Genomic DNA, 20,115 nt, shown 5'->3' with positions numbered 1-20,115 from the left:
TTGAATTAGTTTCTAAGTCTTTGACCCTTGCATATTTATATTCCAAACTCATAAAATGATCTTTATCATTCCCATGTATGTGGGACCCAAAACCTTCTTTGTCTACACTATATGTCTTGCCCTCATTATTCAAGACATAAAAGTCACTGAACATATCACTCTTGAGACATTATGAATGATCATTACTAATTGAATACACTACAAGGATATAGGGGAATAGTAAGGGGCAGTTGCGACGCATATCCGCAGCGTTGCTATTTGTGTCACATTTATGTTGCAAATAGTGACTATACTCAAACAAAAAAAAAACCAACTGAAACCCGAGCATGGCATTTTATGAAAGAGAGAGCAAAAGACAGAGTGAAATAGACTATGCATTTGGGAGGGAGAGGGAGATAAAGAGAGAGAAGGAGAGCTTCTCACTGCCGCCACCACTATCACTACCGCCATTCATGAAGAAGAGAAGGAAGTGCATGAAGGGCAAATAGGAGCCGTCGTGAAGAGGAGATGAAGAATCCATCCTTGGGCCTTTGCGGTGAGTACATTGCTCCCTCTTGGTTTGTTTTTGTTCTTTCTCCTTTTCTTTTGTTTGTTTTTGTTGAGAATGAGGTGCATTGAGGGAGAAAGAGAGTCAATGAGAGAGAGAGAGAAGAAGAAAGGAAAAGGAAAAAATAATGAGAGAGAGAGGAAATAAACATGAAACATAATAAAGAAAGAGAGAAAGAGAGAGAGAGAGAGAGAGAGGGAGGGAGATACGAGAATGAATGAGAAAACATGAGGGGGTAGAGAAAAAAAAAGAGAGGGTTTGTTCTTGTTCTTTCTTCCTGTTTTTTGTTTGTTTTTTTAGAATGATGTGCATTGAGGGAGAAAGAGGAAATGAGAGAGGGAGAAGAAGAAAAGAAAAGGAAGAGAGAACGAGAGAGAGAGAGAGAGAGAGAGAGAGAGAGAGAGAGAGAGAGAGAGAGAGAGAGAGAGAGAGAGAGAGAATAAATATGAAAGAGAACAAAGAAATGGGGAAAGAAAGAGAGAGAGAGGAAGAGAGAGAGAGAGAGAGAGAAGAATGAGTGAGAAAACATAAGGGGGTGAAGAGAAATAGAGAGAGGGGAAATTAGACGAAAGCATCACTTGTTTATAGAATACATACAACACTTTGGCAAGTTTCAATCGGAGATCATTGATCAAGTGATCTTAGACTTTGAGCAAATGTTAAGAAAAGTGTATATCAATCATACATTATATTCACAAACTAATTGAATATCATATACAAAAACAGTGGATGTGGCCGTAAAATTTATACAGAGAGGTGACGTCTCATCCCAAGGATGTGGGCAGCTTGCTATGGGACTACATAACAGGAAACAGAGGCATTGCAGGGACATGAATGGATTTGAAGGAGGTAGGTGAGATGGAGGCTATCACCACAGTCTAGTGCTGATGGTCATTTGCAACTACCTCGGGCTCCTTGGGTTTTGTCCACTAAAGAAGAGCGCATTGTGAAGAAAATTATCAGGTCTATCCGCACTCTGACGGGTATGATGCATTCTCTTTGATCCACATTTTCTAAAGACGACCAACTATCAGGGCCAACATCCCATGATTAGTATAAGATATGCCAGGTTTGTACTATGAATGGATTGTAAGTGGCCTACATATTTTACTATTTGGAGTGTAGTCGTTGTTCATAATGCTTCTTCATTTGTGGCACTTTGTACTACCGATCATGATCGTAGGATGCCTTACTCTAGAAATACACGGGGCAATTTACAGGTTATAAAATTTAGTGCAATGGATCTCACAGAAGGAGATCAAGACATCCTCTATTGAATCAGCAAGGTGGGGAGTAGTGGAGACGATCTGTCTCTTTGAGAAGTACCTGCCTACCAACATGCTCATGATACAAACCCAGCTTTGGGTGCAACTTGTAGACAAAGTGGAGATTGGTGGACGTGTCCATATGCGATGGATGTTCTTATTGGAGCGCTTTATGAAAACCATGAAAGGCTTTGTGCAACAATGAGCTCGGCTAGAAGTAACATGGCTGAAGGTTAGTTGGTGTCTCAAACATTAGTGCATATTTCAGAGTGGCTACCAATGGTGGATTCAGACAATAGTATGCTATGGTCGCTAAAAGATGATGATAGACCCGGAGATGTGGTGGTTGGAAATGGGATAGAAAAAATGATGGATGCTGCAATGGAGGAGAAAGTAAATCGTGTTTGTATGTTGTACCATGACTCTATGGAGATGTGGTTCACTAGATACGAGCAAGCCACAAATGATCAGGAAGAAGCACGATCGAAATTTCGATGTAGTATGATCCATTGACCGATTCCATATCCCAAGGGCATGGAGGAGATGCTGCAGTTTATGTATGTGCAATGGTTACATGGAGCTTTAATTCCAACCTCTCGCGAAAGGGTGGAGGTCTCTACTGAGGAGTGGAAATTCTCGAGGGGATGTAGTCCAAAGGTAACCACATGTTTTATAAGCTATTGTATCTAGATTTTATATGTGACAACTAATTAACCATTTCAATGTACAGTAAAAAATATATAGTGTGGCGTGGTCGCGCAGACAACATTTCTGCATGGAGCGTATTGACAAAATTCCCTCCACAATGGATTGTGGTGTCATGGCAAAGTTTGAGCAAGAGAGCCAAAGGCAAGACAGGGATCCAAACATCGTTATAGATAAGGTGGAGTATTTTGAAAACTTACAAAGTATTATCACGGTGGATTACCGTAGCTTCTCCATGATCCTATTCGATGTGCACTTGTTCAAAGTGGCACTGGAAGGAGCCAGAGAAACTGTTCAACGAGGGCCATCTGGATTTCTCAAAATAGATTCCAATAAAAGATGGATGGATTTGTGCAACACGTTTGTCTTGTTGTCCCATTGTGAACAAGTACATGAACCCATATTTTTTTAAATTTTATTATGACATGGTATATGTCACAAATGTTAAATCTCTCTTGTATGTGATTTTGAACATGTAATTTTCTATCCAAACCCCTAACAACCTCGATGGTGGTTTGTTGTGCCTTTAGCTCTCCAAAGTATGATGAAAGCAATGTTTCCAGCATAGATAAGGAATGTATGCAGATCGATACTGCAAGGGGTGGAGGTCACCCAAAGCTTGGAGCATGTAGACGAGGCAGAATCGAGTAACCATGATGGAAAGACAAGAGGCCAAGAATTCTTCGAGAACGAGGTGCACTCATCCTTTTGTGGTGACCTTTCTATATCGACCTTCTAGTGTATGCAGAGTTGTGTCAAGAGATTGACATGGGACCATAGGCTACATCATACTTATAGTATCCACCTACTCAATGCGTTGATGAATCACTTATAAGGGTACTCTAGAATATGCATTTTAAGTAATATCATTTTTTTAAGAGTTATATTATTGTGCTTTGCTTGAATCTTTATATTGATTATGCTAACATCAATTTTTATTTGTGCGGGTAAGCTTTGTGGATATTTGGACAGCAGCACGATGAGTTCAGGGATGAGCAACGAGGAGCTCTAGGAGATCTTCACATATATGTCTCCAGATCAAATGGGTTGATTCACAAATATGATGTCTTAGACACCATCAGGCCATTCCGTTAGATCTACCTTGACATGCTATGATGCTTCGGTTTCCAATAGATGAGGTCGTCACTCCAGTAGTTCTGGGGGATGCTGTGGAGACATGGATGCGGTGAGCCCATGGTCGACTCGAGGTACAAGTGCTACTCCTCACTCTTGTGTAGGTTCAAGAGAAGGTGGCTCAGGTGGTCATTGTGGAGGTACCAATGCAGTGCCTTCGTCTTGTCGTTCTGCTGGAGTTGTGTCACCTGCAAGATTTGTCACACCTGTGGGGATGTCTACTCTAGTCACTCTAGCTTTTGCTCAGTCGTCCATAGGTGGCACCCCTATGGGTGCTACTCCGAGAGATACCACCCCTATGGGTATACCAGATGTGCATGGGTCTCCTGGATATGCCTAGGATTGCGGTTGCAAGTGGGAGAGGACACATGTTAGACATACCCCAGAGGGGTATGGATACCTTGTAGATGATAGAACACGAGCCGTCATCTTGAATGTTAAGGGGAGAGGGGTGATGGCTCGTATGAGAGAGTTGTGCCAACAAGTTTTTTGGCACAACGTCTTGGATCATTGGAAGAGCATATCTGAGGTAAGTAAGGACTACATAGTAGCATCCTTGCATGAGGATTTTTCGGTACCTACCGCAACATATAGGTTTTCCACAAGTTGGATGGTGGAGTGCATGCATGTGTACATGTCACATAGATGATTGGACACATGCAAGGCACTTAAAAGTGGGGCCTCAAAGCCCGAGTGGCCAGACGCAAATGACTAGCACCGACTCAAGTAGGAGGCTATAGATTCTCCAGGACATTGGAGATAGTAGGACGAGGCAACGAGGGCATGACTAGAGGTAGGAGTAGTCCATTATCTTGGGAGTGGCAGCCATAGGACTTATCTTGAGGACTTTGTAAGTTGTTCTTCTATTCTTCTCGCTTATTTCTTTGCAATATTGCTTGTACTGACAACCGTGTTTCTAAGAGTTGTATTTTTGTTTTCTTTGCAGCACTCAATTACAAACCACGATCCCACCGGCCTAGAGACTCAATATGCAAAGAGACATGGTCTCACTACATTGATCGATAGATTGTATGCACGTGGCGGCCCAGTAAGTCACTCATTTTTCTTGTCCGTAGTTACTATTTTTAATTAAAATGCATTATTATATGGTGGACTGATGTTTAGTTATTTCCTTTTTTGCAGAGTCTGTTCAATATGCCTTTGCGTCGGGATGAGCTTTCAGATGGTGAGGATCTATAGCTCGTACTTGGATTCATGGAGCACACATGCTCTTCTTTGTTGGTATTGTGATTTATGTAGGCATTTTCTATGCACTATGTTATTATCATCCTTTTTATGTTGCCATGATTTCATGAGCACTTTCATTAAGAGATCTTGTAATTATTTTATGTATCACTCTTGTGGATTCAAGTACACTTTGCCTTCATTTTGACGACCATTGTACACTTTACATGTGATCCATTTGTAGGATGTAAATACAACACATAACAAAAAAAAACTCTATAACCGTCGCTATTAGCATCACAATTTTACTGCACGCATTACTATTGGCATCAAAATTTTTGTTGCAAACCATCACTATTGGCGTCGCTATTTGCGTCGTTATTGGCATCGCAAATGTGATGGCAATAATGATGCAAATAGTGATGCAAACATCAATGCCAATAGCGACAGTTCTATGGAGATGCTAATACCGACGTGTTTAGTGATGACGGGGGAAATTTTTTTGGTGAATATTTTCATCGCTTTAAACATTGGTATGAGGCATATATCTTGTAGTGATAGGAGCTCACACTCAAAGAGTCGTCACTACACTCCCCCTCATTGGACCAAACACTCTTTTCTTTATATTGACTTTCCTTTTGTGCTTAATAAGTATGGATACTTGAGATACGTTCATGAGAAATCTCACTCTTTTCCTCATCTCCTCTAGGGATTTCCCTCTTATATATATCACTTGGCTCCTCTAAAAAGGATTTTCTCACTTTACTCATATAATTGGGCACAAATTAAGTGTAATTTCTCTCACTCTAACTGGACTACCAAAGTTTCTTACTTTTATACAGGGGTCAATTTTCATGTCTTTGTGGACTAATCTTTGCTTGCCTTACTACATGCCCTTTACTAAGTCCAAAATCTCTCTTCTCTCAACCTTTCTCTCTTGGTACGTAGTCAAGTTCACAACTTTCTTTGAGGATCCTTCCGCTCCACTTTGACTCTCTACTCACCATTTAATATATTGACAAAAAAAAAACACTCCTTAGCATATTTGTGGTTGAGTGTCCTTCACCCAAAGTCTAGTTTCATTTCTTCCAAGACCTCTCAAGCTCACAAGCAAAGTCCTCAATACTTTGATCTACTCCTTTCTCACAAGATTCTATTCTTGCCCAAAGATTAGCTTGGCTTTTGTTCTTTTGAAATTTACATAAGAATGGAGTCCTTGTTTCCTTGTACTCTAGCTCTTGTGGGGGTATTTGTCTCAATCTTCGTTCATATTTCTATGGATGATCTCATTGTGTTTGGAATGGTAAGCTTACACCTCCACCATCCTCGATTGTGCTTAGACTATGCCTTACCCGATTTTGAGAGGTCATCCTTAGCCTCAATCCAATGAAGAGTGTGTTTTCTATGTAGGGAGGTATGCTTCTAGGATATGCTATTTTTGGATCTAGAATTATCATTGATCCACGGTGTCATGGGATTTTTGGATGAAGATCTAAAAGTGGATGATTACCCATACCTTGTAGAATTCTATGCAATACCTTTAGGACATGACAAGATAGGCTTGTAGGAGATTTTCTTAGTGTAATAACTCAATCTATATGCAATATTTAGTGTTTTGAATTCATCTATGAGGCTAAGTTAGGAGGAAGGCTTAGTAAATCAAGGTTGTATGAGATATAATGCATGGTTTTGGGGGGAAACTTAGAGAAACTTGGAAAAGGGGAAAGTATAGAGAAGAGAGAGTTTTCAACAACAAAGGCAAGGCTAAAATGAGATGCAAATAGTATAGATGAGACCTAGCAAAAATGTGGAGAAGAAGGGGGCTCAAAACTCATGCAAGTTGGAGGCTTGGTGAAGAGGAACAGGGCAGCTAGAGACTCTTGTACATTCAAGGTATGGTTTGGGTATGGAAATGATTGAGTTTGTGGCTCACATGAGCTATGAAAAATAGGGCAAAACAAGATATTCAGACTACATAGTGCTCTCCTAAACGTTTAGCATACTTCTTTGCTCTCTGGGATCAAACCTTGTTGAATAATCTTAGTTACAATGATAGAAGCTTGGATAATTCGAAGAACCCTCTTTAGGATGGTTTTGGTGATGCATAAAGGAGTTATTCTATTGTTATAATATACATAAAAATACAAGATGGAAGTGATTAAGCAAAGAACTTTAAGTGTCAGTGGCTTGATAAAGGTGCTTTCTTCCCAAAATACTTACCCAGGCAAATATAATTTCAAGATAGATTTATATTATTAAATATTTACTACTATAGGTGAGGCTTGGTAGTGAAAAGAAATGTGCTTTATCAAGGAATTCAAGAGTTTTTAATGCATCATCCAGGTTATTTAGAGTGATGCAGAAGCATTTTAACCAAAGTGCTTCATATTACTAATATAAGCTCCTTTTCAGCTGAGATAATAATTTGAGCTATTATCATAGGAATAGTTTTGTTTAAGACATCGTCTTGGATATAAATTTTCTTGGCTTGATTGAGTTTGTTGAGTTATACAGAGAAGGGTTTATTAAGAGTTAGAATGTATTATATGGAATTCTTGTTACGAGATCTTGTTAAAAGTTTTCTTTAATCTAATTCACAAACTTTCTTGACTCTCTTTCTCTTCCTACTCTAGATCCCTTCTATCCTAAATTCGTGTGGTTAGGCCTTCAATCCTATAGACTTTGACAATAGTGAACCCGACCTAAAGGCTAGAAGGATTGTAGACATGGGAGATTTATCAGGTTTTGGTTCTTTTGTAGGAACTAGTGATATGATACAAGTGTTATTCCTATAGAAGTAGTAGTGGGAACACCAACAAAGTCAGCAGTAATCTAATAAGCTTGATACTACAACCATAAATGCTTTGGATGTAGCTAAGCATGAATTGAATTAGTTTAATGGTCATAATGCATAGATCTATTTGCAGGTATATGCAAAAAAAGTGGATTTTTTTATCATTATTGACTTCTAGACTCTCCTCTAGTCTGAGTGCATGTACGAGTGTTTTAATCTTGAATATAAAAAGTGTTTCTTGGTTTCTACACTCTCTTGTACTGTGATTCTTATCCAAGATCCGTGATGATAAGTGGTTATTTTGTGAATCCTCCACAACAACGTCCCCAAATGAAGTGTAATCTTTCCCCTCCCCCAATGACACTCTTCCTTCTCCCCCTTGCCACACTGAGGGGCCTCCAAATCCTCACCTCCCCTTCCCCCCCCCACCCCCTACAAGCCCACATCCCCCAATCCCCCAAAAATATATATATTGAGCCATGAGGAGATATATATACATATATTTATATATATATATACAAGAGAGATGTAGAGGGGGGGAGAGAGAGAGGGAGACAGAGAAGGAATCAAGAAGATAGAGAAATGTAGAGTCAAGATAATCTCTTTCCCTCCTCTCAAATGTAATCCTTTTCTACTTCTACATCTCCTTTAACACACGACAAAACCAATGTGACCAAATCTTTCATGCCAAAGTTTACTTGTGTCCACACTAGAGTCGAGGCTATAAGAGAACTTAGCTCACACACATTGTTCCTTGTTTCTCCTTTGTTGACAACTTTACCAGCACTGTCGATAATTTCTACACCTGTCTTAGTGAAGCTCACCTCGTGGCCAAGATTAGTTATGAAAGTAACTGTTAGCACATTTTCTCTTAATCTCTAGAACACAGAATACATTTGAATGATTTTTTAGCTCACTATTTGCAGTAACAAAGGAAATAGTACATGTTCCCTCAACAATGCATTTTGCATCCTTCCCAGCTGTCACAATGATGGATTCTTGTAGAGGCTTCATAGAACTATATAGACCTTTCTTGTTGGTCATGTGACGGGAGGCGCCACTATCCAATACCCATGAGTTAGTGCTAGATATTTCTTGCACCAAGGAACACACTTCCTCAATGGTCTTCATGAATAACTCCAACTCTACTTCAGTCGTACTGGCTAGCTCCTTCCCTTTATTATTCATGGTACCATTCCTTTCATCTACCTTCTTGACACAACAATTTGCAATTGTTTGTTCTTTCCTCTCGCAGTAGAAGCATTCTCCTTGAAACTTTTTCTTACCGCCCTTCTTCTTTTTGTCACCGTAGTTGGTAGAGGAACCACCTTTACCTTTTGCATTGGCAAAAAATGCAGCATCTCCATCGCCACTACTTTCTCACGCTTTAAGCCTCAACTCCTCCTCCATTAGTATGCACAAAATTCCTCAAACGTCAAAGCTTGGGGCCTCACCTAAGTGTTTAGGGCAGTTACCAATCCATCAAAATTTGGTGGATAACTTTGGAGACACCTCTGAGGTAGCTCCTCACTAGTCTTTTGTATCCTAGCACCAGTCATCTGGTCATGCAGATTCTAGATCCGAGTGATGAATGCTTCAGCTATCTCTCCTTGAAGAAACTTTTATCCTACTAGTTGATTCTCCAACTACTAAATCCTTGTTTGATTTCACATTTTGTACTGACTTCTTAGTACATTCAAAGCCCCTGATGCCTTGGTTGTATGTTGAATCAAGGTCAAATCACTATCTGAACAGCTTGTAACTAAGGCACACAGTGCATTTGCGTTCCTTCATTTCCAATCTTGTAGAAGATCTACATTTGGAGGAATCATAACACTTGAATTTGATGGATCAGGGGTGGATTGTCGTTCTGGGTCACTCTCCCTAGCACCATCTCCAAAAGCTCATAAGAATCAAGGATATTTGTGATTTTAAACTTTCACAAAGTATAGTTTGTACCATCTAACTTTCCTTTGTTGAAGGTTGGTGGAGGAATTCTTAGTGTTTGAATTGTTGTTACAACAACAACACCACCTGATGTGCCAGCACCATTACTTAATGTAGCAAACCACATTTCTCCTCTTCGTTGTTGAAGCCCTTGCCTCTCACGTACTCTTCACTCCTAAGAGCTCCGTGGGCTTTGATACCATGTAAAGATTACATGACACAGAAGACAGAATCTAAGCAAGGAGTAGATAACACACATCAACTATGAGAAGAATAGAGACTTCTCTAATTTTAAACAAGCTGATACAAAGGTGGCCCTATCTAGCTATGCGCTTCCACCATGAATCTTAGATGGTGATCTAAATAGATGATAGGTGAAGAGATTAAGTGTAGATTTACAATGGCTTTAGAGGGATCTTTCTTTTATAGCCTGGGAAGGTTGTCTAGTCGGCATATCCGACCATATTATGAACCTTCCCTAGTTGGCTATGGAATATTCCCTTTACTATTTGAGGGCGCTGCCCTTGGACCCACGTTAGGGGGGCCATTAACCCCCCTGACACCCCCCAGTGAGGGGCCACTTCCATGGTCCCCAGACCCTAAAATAGGAGCCCCTGATAACTCCCACACCTCGCAACTCTATGCATTGTGCCTTGAGTTGCTACCACCATAACTACTCTATCTAACCCAAAGGCTAGATCTACAAAGGTCACTTTTTTCCATCCAGTCACATAGATGTCATTTGACATATAAGTCAGGATCCACCCAATGTCTGTGCTCACACATGACTTCTCCTCATAGTGGAGGTCATACAACTTAGACTACCATGGATCATCTATGGCACCTTACAAGGGTGGGGCATTGAGCATATCTACGAGTCATTGAGTCTTCATTGATCTTTTCTTCGCTCTTGGAGTCATCTACTTGTGTGGTGTCAATGGTCAATGGATTTTCTAGTACCATCTCTTCCATAATCATAGTACAGTGTCAGTAGCTTGAGGTTTTTGTGCACCAATTGCTTCATGGTAGGGCCATGTGTGGTAGGAGAACATGCATTGTAGATTCCTTCTTTTTGTAAACAATCACAAGTTTAGGTTGTTTATTTGTTGCTTCTGATGTCTTTACCCAAGACTATGAAATTGATTGAGGTGGTTTGGAATGACATAAGGATGTTTAGGCTACTTTAGAGGATATCTTAGTAGTCTAGCAAGTGGAAAATGGTTGTTGAAACTTGGGAAGCCATCTCTAGCATAGTAAACTTGAGCACACAATAATGCCTTGGCAACCCATCATGGATTAGTGTTGGTTATCCTTGTATATTGGGCAATGCATTGGACTTGATTTGTGGAGTACATATATGTACAATTGATGTGCAGGTGCAACAAGTTCCTTGCTAGTGTGTTTTACTTTTCGGATCACACTTCTTCATCTCATTTTTACATTTCATGCCTTGCCAATTTTTTTTGTCTCATGCGGCTTCTATAGATCCTTGAGAGGGTGTCATCCCCCTCTTGAGAGGTGTCATTCCATTTTTTTGAAGACATTGGTGGCATTTCCTACTTGGTAGAGACAAGATTTCCCTTATTGAAAGTCATGACAGTTGTTATTTTGTGAAGAGCTAATTGTATACATGCACTATTCTAATCATTGTTGTACTCTATTTGTTGCTTAAAAGTTCTAACCAATTAGCTAGGGGGTCACTCTCATAAATATATGTATGTATCACCTGAGTTCAAAATACGGGGTTTTAAAAATATTTTATTTATTTATTTTTACATACAAAAGGGTGTCATATAAAGGGGTTACTTACAGGTTGAATAAAAACGAGTTATGTTTTATTTAATAAAATTTCACAGATAAGAATATTTATAAATAAGCCTTGAAGACACATGATATAGAGGATATATATATATATATATATATATATATAGGTCATCCAATTTGTATCTAAGTATCATGCATTAATATATTATAGCTAGCTTCCTCATCAATGAGATCACGAAGGTTGTGCTTTTGCATTATTATTACCTTGACTCTAAGATATGGAGGTGGTATAGGTTACTTATCCTTAGGATTAAAATTTTTGATGCTTACTCCCTTGATGAGCAATATGCTAGGCCCATCGACTTTACCATCAACATCTTTCTCATCTTCCAAGAATGGTAAGTTGATCCTCATATGCATCCAATCACACTCATCCTCCGAACAAGGGGGGATATAGAGGTCCATACTTAGATGCACTTCATGAAATCATGTTTGGAAATCCAAGAGGTGGAATTTATGTTGACTTTTGAATTCTTCCATTTATTCATTTCTATATGTATTTCTTTTTTTATTTTCACAAAGGACATTAGTCTCTTACCCCAGTATTGAATTACTTGAGCATTTTGCATCAATGGTTTGCCTAGCATAATATCGTAATCCACTTCATCACAATCAAATTTATGAAAAAGTAGACACATGAAAATTTCATTGTCTAATTCTTTGAAAGTCTAAAAGGTTCACCACAACACACCAAAATGAAAAGAATGCAAACTTACTAAAAAACTTGCATTGGTTTAGAACTTTTTGTATTATTTATTGTCTTTGACTCCAATGTGGTTCTATGTACTAGCACTTTACCTCCAATTTACTTAGTCTTTAAATATATAATATTTTCTATTTTATGGATATTTAATATAGAAAAACAAGTTATTTAATGTAGAAATATTTATACTTGTCTTTACACTAAACTTTGGAGCATTAGGGTTTAGTGTAAAATGTGTAGTTGCATTATTGGACACATCTTTGGTAGATCATTGGTATGATTCAACCTTTGAGGATCTTGGATCCTCTTGCTTAGCATGAGAGTGTGTACGCCTACCTAGCATGATGATGTGTAATGAGTCTTAGCCTCATCAAGAGCCTTATTATTTGTGTTGCTAATCTCTTGACTTCAGCCATGGATTCATTATTCCATCAACTTTACCATAATGCAAGATATGCCATGGTTTATTGGTACATTTCTTTGCATTCTACTATGTGCAATAAGTTTGATTTTCAACATAGATAAATTTGTTTCAATGGTAATAAAGCCTAAGCTTTTGATTCATATCAAAATTTTCTACTTAGAAAGTGGAGCCTCAAGAGAGACACCAAGGAAAAGGGGATTCTACTGCAAGAAAACCTATCTTGTATCATCAACAAGCTTGTTTTTATCTTCTTTATGTGATCAAAACAAAGAAAATAGTAAATCTTCATGCAACAACATAGTAGATATCTCCCACGGATTTGATAGAATCAATCATAATCTTCAATTTCTTCATAAAATCCATCATAACAAACAGGAACCACTACAAGGGAATGGGGCAATAGTGACGGCCATTTGCGACATAAAAAAGTGGTATCGCTAAAAGCGTCGCTATTTGCATCGCTAATTCTATTAGCGACACTAATAGAGATGCTAATGGTGACGCATATAGAGACGCTAATAGCGATGCCGGTCAGAGGAAAAAGTTTTGAAAACCCGAGCGTAATATTTGCCGAGAAAACATTTGCGAGAAAGAATGAAAGAGAGAGCGAGAGAGCTTAAAGCTTTGAGGAGAGAGAGAGAGAGAGAGAGAGAGAGAGAGAGAGAGAGAGAGAGAGAGAGAGAGAGAGAGAGAGAGAGAGAGAGGAGCTCATCACCATCGTCACCGCTGCCGCCGCTATACATGAAGAAGGAAGAAGTAGATCTTAAAGACACTACCACTCCCTATATAAGTGTTTATGGCTCCAACACCATGGTATAACTCTTACAAATGTCCAAATGCTCCCCCAAAAAGACTTGAACAAGTTTGGAATAAGCTGGAGTGAGCATAAGATCAATGGGACTTATTCATACCTCAGGGTCCTGACTATAATGAAAGTTTGAAGTGAGGCTCTTCTTCTTGGGCCTAACAAGTGATAAAAATGCTCCTTGAGTAGTAATTTTTTAAATTGATTATATCTAGCTTTTGCAATCACAAGCTCTTTTTCTTCCTGGGCCTAAGCAAGTGATGAAAAAGCTCCTTGCGAAATACATTTTTAAATTGATTATATCTAGCTTTTACAATCAAAGGATTCAATTTTTGTTTTGAAAATCTAATACACAATTTATAGACATTAGGTGTAGGTGACATTGGCAAATGAATTATGCAAGAATATTTAGTACATATAGCTAGAAGGGTGACAGGGCATTTTTTTTTCCCTCTGTAATTGTCGCTATTTGCATCGAAAAAATTTACTCTGCAACTGTCGCTATAAGCGTCGCTATTAGCATCGCTATTTGCATTGCTAACCCAATTAGCGACGCTAATAGCGACGAATCAATCGCGTCGCTAATAGCGACACGAATAGCGATGATGGGGGTAATTTTTTCCATGAATAATTTTGTCACTTTAAACGTCTCTATGGGTCTATAAGTTGTAGTGAACACAAAGGAATACACCACTTTTGAATGAAAATCAATCACATAGTATTCATCTTCAATGTCTTCATAGTTCTCTCTCTATCTCTCATAGTAGATACATTGTTTTTAGGCAAAGAACCGAGTTTCTCTCACTTCTCTCTCTTACATACTCTTGCTCTCTCAATAATACATCATGGTCTCACTACAATAGTCAAGAATGGCACTCAAGTATTCTCTCTTAGTCATGGATACACCTCCCAAAAGGTATGTCAGATGCGAAGAGGCACCAAAGACATCATAGTGTCCTGTGAGATCTAGCTTTTGTCATTGTTCTTCTATAACCTTCTATGAATCTTAAGCATCTATTTCTTCACTTCAATTAGCTTGAATGGAGCTTCCATTAATCCTTTCCTAAAACAAAAACACTTTCCAAAACATCCATACATCCATCATAATACTCAACATAAATGAACAGAACAGACCACAGAGCAACATAAATACAGAACAACATAACCACATAACCTTACAGAAGATCAACAAAGACCATAAAAATCAAACCAAAACCAATTCAATATTTCATAAAACTTTTAACACAACCTCAACCATCTCTCAAAACATTCATTCAACCATCTCAACTACCAAAGCAGAAACAAAACAGAAGAAAATAGGAAAAACAGAAGAAAATCAAACCTTATATAACCAAACAGAAAAAACTACAGAACGCTACAGAACAACATATCCTCATCAAAAACCATCATAAAGTCTTCAAACATACTCAAACCATTCTAAACACTTCAAAACATCTTCAAATTCAAACAGTTCATCACCAAAAACAACCATTCAGCAATAAAAACAACAAAAAATTAGCCCAAAAAACATATCACTTTCAGCACTCAACATATCCCCACACTTAGAAAGGAAGCGTCATCGCAACCTCAGAAAAAAATTGAATAAAATCTCTAATATCTACTAAAAATAATCTTCAATTCAAATCAAATCACCAGCTACTATCACGACCCCAACATATCAACTTCATAGAACCTGTATCTAAAATACATATGAAAGGAAAACCAATAACACCAAAAACCATTCCAATACAATAAAATCAAAATAACTCAAACTATTAAATGATATAAGTGTTCAGTATCCAAATTCTCACTACAATCATGTTATAACCATCATTAGCAATCTTCATAGTTTCATCTTCATCAGCTCCTCACAATATAAAAAATAAGCAAAACCCAACACAAAAAATACCCATATACAAATATAGTATGAATGGCACAAATCCCCAAAAAAATGGAGAGAAAGAAGAAGTTTCCATTAAGAAAGAGAGGATACAATCATGAAAACCCTCCTACTAAGTAGGATGAAGGTATTTCTTATTAAATTGCATACTAAATTTAACACAATAGTCCAAGGCTTTGTTCTCACCTACAAAGTACTGAGGTATATTTTGAAGGAACTATAGACAACACATCCTTTTCAGTAAAATTATGAACCTGGTAGGGAAGGCCTATGCAAAGTAATACATAACATCCATGTGAGCAACAACTACATTCTCATTTGGATTAATCAGCAAACTGTGGGATACTCTATTGAGTATTCAGGGTGGATTGCTAATGCATGAAAGCAAGATACCAACAAAAATGAGCTCCAAGGCGAACAGTGGTATCCCCAGAAGTAACATGTACTCTAGCAACATGGAGATAAGAGTTCAAGCATGCTACAGAGGTATCCTAGGACCCTAGAATAAAAGGTGTCCTATCATAGAATCATGTAGTGTCCATTGTCGTCGACGAAGTATGTCACTATCATACCCTATTGTATCCATCATTGTCTGAGGAGGAAGGTTAATGTAATCGGATGGAGAAGGCAATGGAATAAAAGGGGAACATTGTAATGGAGGATAGGATAGATCATAAAAGGAAGGTAAATGAAGGGATATGGAAGATGGAAAAGACGGAGAATACATCAAAAAGGTATGAAGGGATTCTGCTAGAAAAATAAAAGGAATAAGAGGAACAGTAGGTGGAGGTTCAAAAGGAGTAGGAAATAATGTAGGATCAGCAATGAAATGACATGTAATAAAAAAAGAAATATGAGAAAATCGTGAAGGCGTAAAGGATAAGAGAGGAATGGTGTCAAGACTAGATGAAAGAAGAGAAACATAAAGAGGGAAATGATAAGACATGAGAGAATAAGAAAGAAGATCTGCAAGATCTAAGGGATAAATAGAACAACAAAAATTAAGATCTTGAAAAAAGGACTCAGTAAATAATAGGTGATCAGCAATAAAGCTCAACAACTGAGATTGTAGAGGCTTAATATCAGATTTATGGAAAACATTTCTAAGTCAATGAGGTTCCAAAGCAACATCCTCCAAAGATGGATGCCAAGCATGTCCCTTACACCAAAATGTCTGCTCATGATAAGTTCGCAAACTCTCTGCTAGGAGAAGCTCAACTGAGTGCACATACATCATTGCCTGTAAGATAACATCTCCCACATAAACATTCAAATATTCTTCATCAGAGATCTGTAAATGGCCTGTAAGATACATGCAAGATAGTAACTCGATCTCATGGGAAATCAGCTCATCCATAAAGCGATCAAAAACAGCTCTCAAGAGATCGGCAAGCCAGAGACTTGACCATCCATCCTCTGGAGGCTCCAAATCCACATTTCTTAAGGAAATATATAAAGCAAATCTTTGCTGGTTATACTTACCCCAAAAGGAAGGAGGAGGTGGCACCAATTCAGTATAACGAACAAAATCATTATACATGCAATCCATACGCTACTAAAGGCATTCAACCTTAGCTAAGAACCCATCACATGATTTAGCTTTTTGTTGCAACTGATCAAGCTTCTCTTTGGAAGACAAAGTAGAAAATATAGGAGCTAGAGGAGAAACAAAAATAACAACCACTCTTTGGTTAAGTTCTTCAATAGGTTTCTTTTGGGACTCGACAGTTTCCTGAGAGTGCTGCAATTGTTCGTCACTAGTAGCAAGTTTACTAGCCAAAGTGACCATTTCCTTAAGGGTAGAATTTTTCTCAATCATTATAGATGCATTCTCCTCCTCCAATTTAGCCTCCAATTTAGCAATCTTAGATTCGAGCTCTTGAATAGTTACCTTCTGTGAATCCATTAAGGTTGTGGCAGTAGTCATTTGGTTATGGATATCACTGAGTGTAGCCCTTTTAGAAGACAGATTCTCCAGTGCCTTACTCAACTGACTGGTTAAGGAATCCACCTTGTCTTGCATGGAAGTGTAAATACTTGTGTAAAGTGTCTAAAGACAAGAAGTGAGGGAGGTTTCCAGAGTAGACTGGACATTTGAAACCATCTATGGAAGCATGGGTCTAGATAATATGGTTTGTAAAGATGAAGGAATCTGCAAATGTAACTATCCTTCCTTTTGGGTTGCAAATAGATTGGTACAGGAGAGGAATGAAGAAAGGGCACTGCCAGAAACTGCAAGAGTGAATGTTTGTAATAGGGAAGCTAGTACAGGAGGATTGGAAGGACCCTTTGTGCAAAGGCTTTTCTTGCAAGAAAACACAACAAGGGACTCTTCATCTTCTGAAATAGGTTGCATAGGCCGAGGAGAAGGAACTGAAGATGTAGGCTGCACTAGTAAAGGACCAAGATCAAGCACTGGAACACCACCAGGAGAATGTGTAAAAGTGAGGATTCTCTATAATAAGGCACCATAGGAGACATGACTATTTTTAACCTTTCGTACTCCCTGGAAATGTTGATCCATCTTGGATAATAGGAAGCCTGCCCAATTGAACTTAGCACCCTCTAGAAGAATCTTCACAGAAGCTGTGAACAGTTCTTTGGACAGATACTTGGATACAGACTTGCTCGACATAAACCAATCTTGAAGGAACTAGCATAGCTCCTTCCATATGGGAGAAGAGATATGGAAAACAGATACCCCTGAACGATTAATGAGCTGGTTAAGGAGCAAGGGGGTAGAAGTTTCCTTCTTCATCAGCATAACGAAGCAGAAATGGGCAAGCATAGTGCTTTAGTGATATTAGCTACAGATAAACAGAAGGTGCAGTTATAAACCAGACCATACTAGTTTTTGTAAGAAGCCAAGGAGTAACAAAGTTTCTCATCCACAGACGACAAAGTGAGGGCAACAAATGGGCGGAGGCCTGCACATCGGATGCAATCTACCTCTAAAAGGAGGGAATAATCATGGACTACGAGGGAAACATGTTGTACCACAATTAGAGAGGTAGAAGTAGGTGCCATTCAGACTATAGCAAAAAACCCACACACACAAAACCACGAAGATAAAGAGAAAACTTGTAAAATCCACAAACAAAACTGCCACTGGGACCATTGATAGGAAATAGACTAAGGATAAGACTGACTGGACCAAACCACCCCAAACAAACCTCATCCTATGAAAAATTCAACATGAATATGCACATATGCGACTGAAAGCTTCATACTATGCAACAAACATGCACCCAAGACCCCATATGAAGCACACAAAATAAAACAAAAATGGCACACATACCGTAGCTCAGACACGGACTCAAAAAATTATGATTGAACCAAATATTCTGACTAAAAATAAAATAAACACCATTGGACCAAGGTCAGATTAATAATCCCAAATCCCATGTAATGTTCAGCATACTACAGTGCGGTGAAGTGGATGGGTGAAACTAACGACTCATTTTTTATTAGATAATCCATTAAATACAATTCATTGTGAAGTTAATTCGTTAATGCATGGTGAGTCGGAAACGTAGCCCCAACCCCTCTCAAAATTGACATGACTTGACTTGACTTGGTCTCTACTGATGCAGTTTATTGTTAAAATTACATGATGTGTGGCACTTGAGTGCATGCATGCCTGACTTCGTGGGGTTTGTTTTAATTACAATTTAATGTGTCTGTAACACGTAAGCGTATGCACTTGTGAATGGAGTTTAATTTACAAATTACATGAGTTAGGTTGCAAAGGTGCACATGCAACGACATGGTTCCTTTTATAATTAACGTCCGGTTTGTTTTAATTATAATTTTATGAGGTACATTCTGTTAATTGGGTGTGTGCAACGGTCAATGGATTTTATTTACAATTAATGGTGTGTTATTGTGCAAGTGAGAGAGGGAAAAAAAACAGAAACCTGGTAATGTGTCGACGGACACTCGCAAGGTCTGAAAACACGTCCTCCAAAATGAAATGTGCAATCCACGCAAATCCACAAAAACAAAAAAACGTTCGACTAACAATAGTCATCCTGTTGAATAGAAAAAAAATGAAAACTAACTGACAGCTTGACTAAACAAAAACAATGATACACCTGACCAAAATAAAGGAGAAAATGTGGATTGGAATTTTAGTGGGATATTTGGATTTTTGTGGTTTTCTTGTTTTTATTTTGTGGTTTTTTTAAATTTATAATTTATATTTTTAAATTTATTATTATTTAAAAAATAAATAAATAAAAAGGAGGGTTTGTTTCTATTTATTTCATTAGTTTGGTTTGTGCTATTTTTGTATATTTTGTTTTGTTTTTGTTTTTGTTTTTGTTTTTTTTCAAAGAATAACCAAGAAACTAATTTGTTTCACTATGAGGGATGAAAAAAATTATGTTTGAATGCAATGGAAATGTTTTTATCATGTTTGGGAGTTTCAAAGGTTTATTATAATTACATTGTCATTAGATTTTTCCAAAAAATGATAAAATTTTATTTAAAAATCCAAAATGGGAAAGAAAGTGAATGTGGTTTTTTGGAAATTTTTGGAAAATTTTCTCTACTTTTTAGGCGTTTTTTTGGAATTTTTATCAATTTCCATCATTTTATGAATAATTTTAGGCAATTTGGAGTTTTCACTAATTAATTAATGGCATTTTTCATGAAGAAAAAATTTTAAACTATGGAAAAAAATTTCAATGATTTTTTGTAAATTTTGTAAATTTTTTAATGTTTTATGTTTTTTTTAAATGATATTTTTTTGTTTGTGGAATTATTTGCGAGATTTCAAAAATGAATGCCCAGACGCGCGTGTGAACAATAGCAAACGACACATGCCCACGAATGAGGCGGATGCACGTCCTCGCGTGCGAATGCCTACAAAGACCACGAA

This window comes from Lygodium microphyllum, chromosome 11 (genome assembly GCF_053477565.2).
Source record: "Lygodium microphyllum isolate KBCC chromosome 11, Lygodium_microphyllum_v1.1.10, whole genome shotgun sequence".
NCBI lineage: Eukaryota > Viridiplantae > Streptophyta > Polypodiopsida > Schizaeales > Lygodiaceae > Lygodium > Lygodium microphyllum.
Note: the sequence above shows the minus strand (reverse complement) of the source record.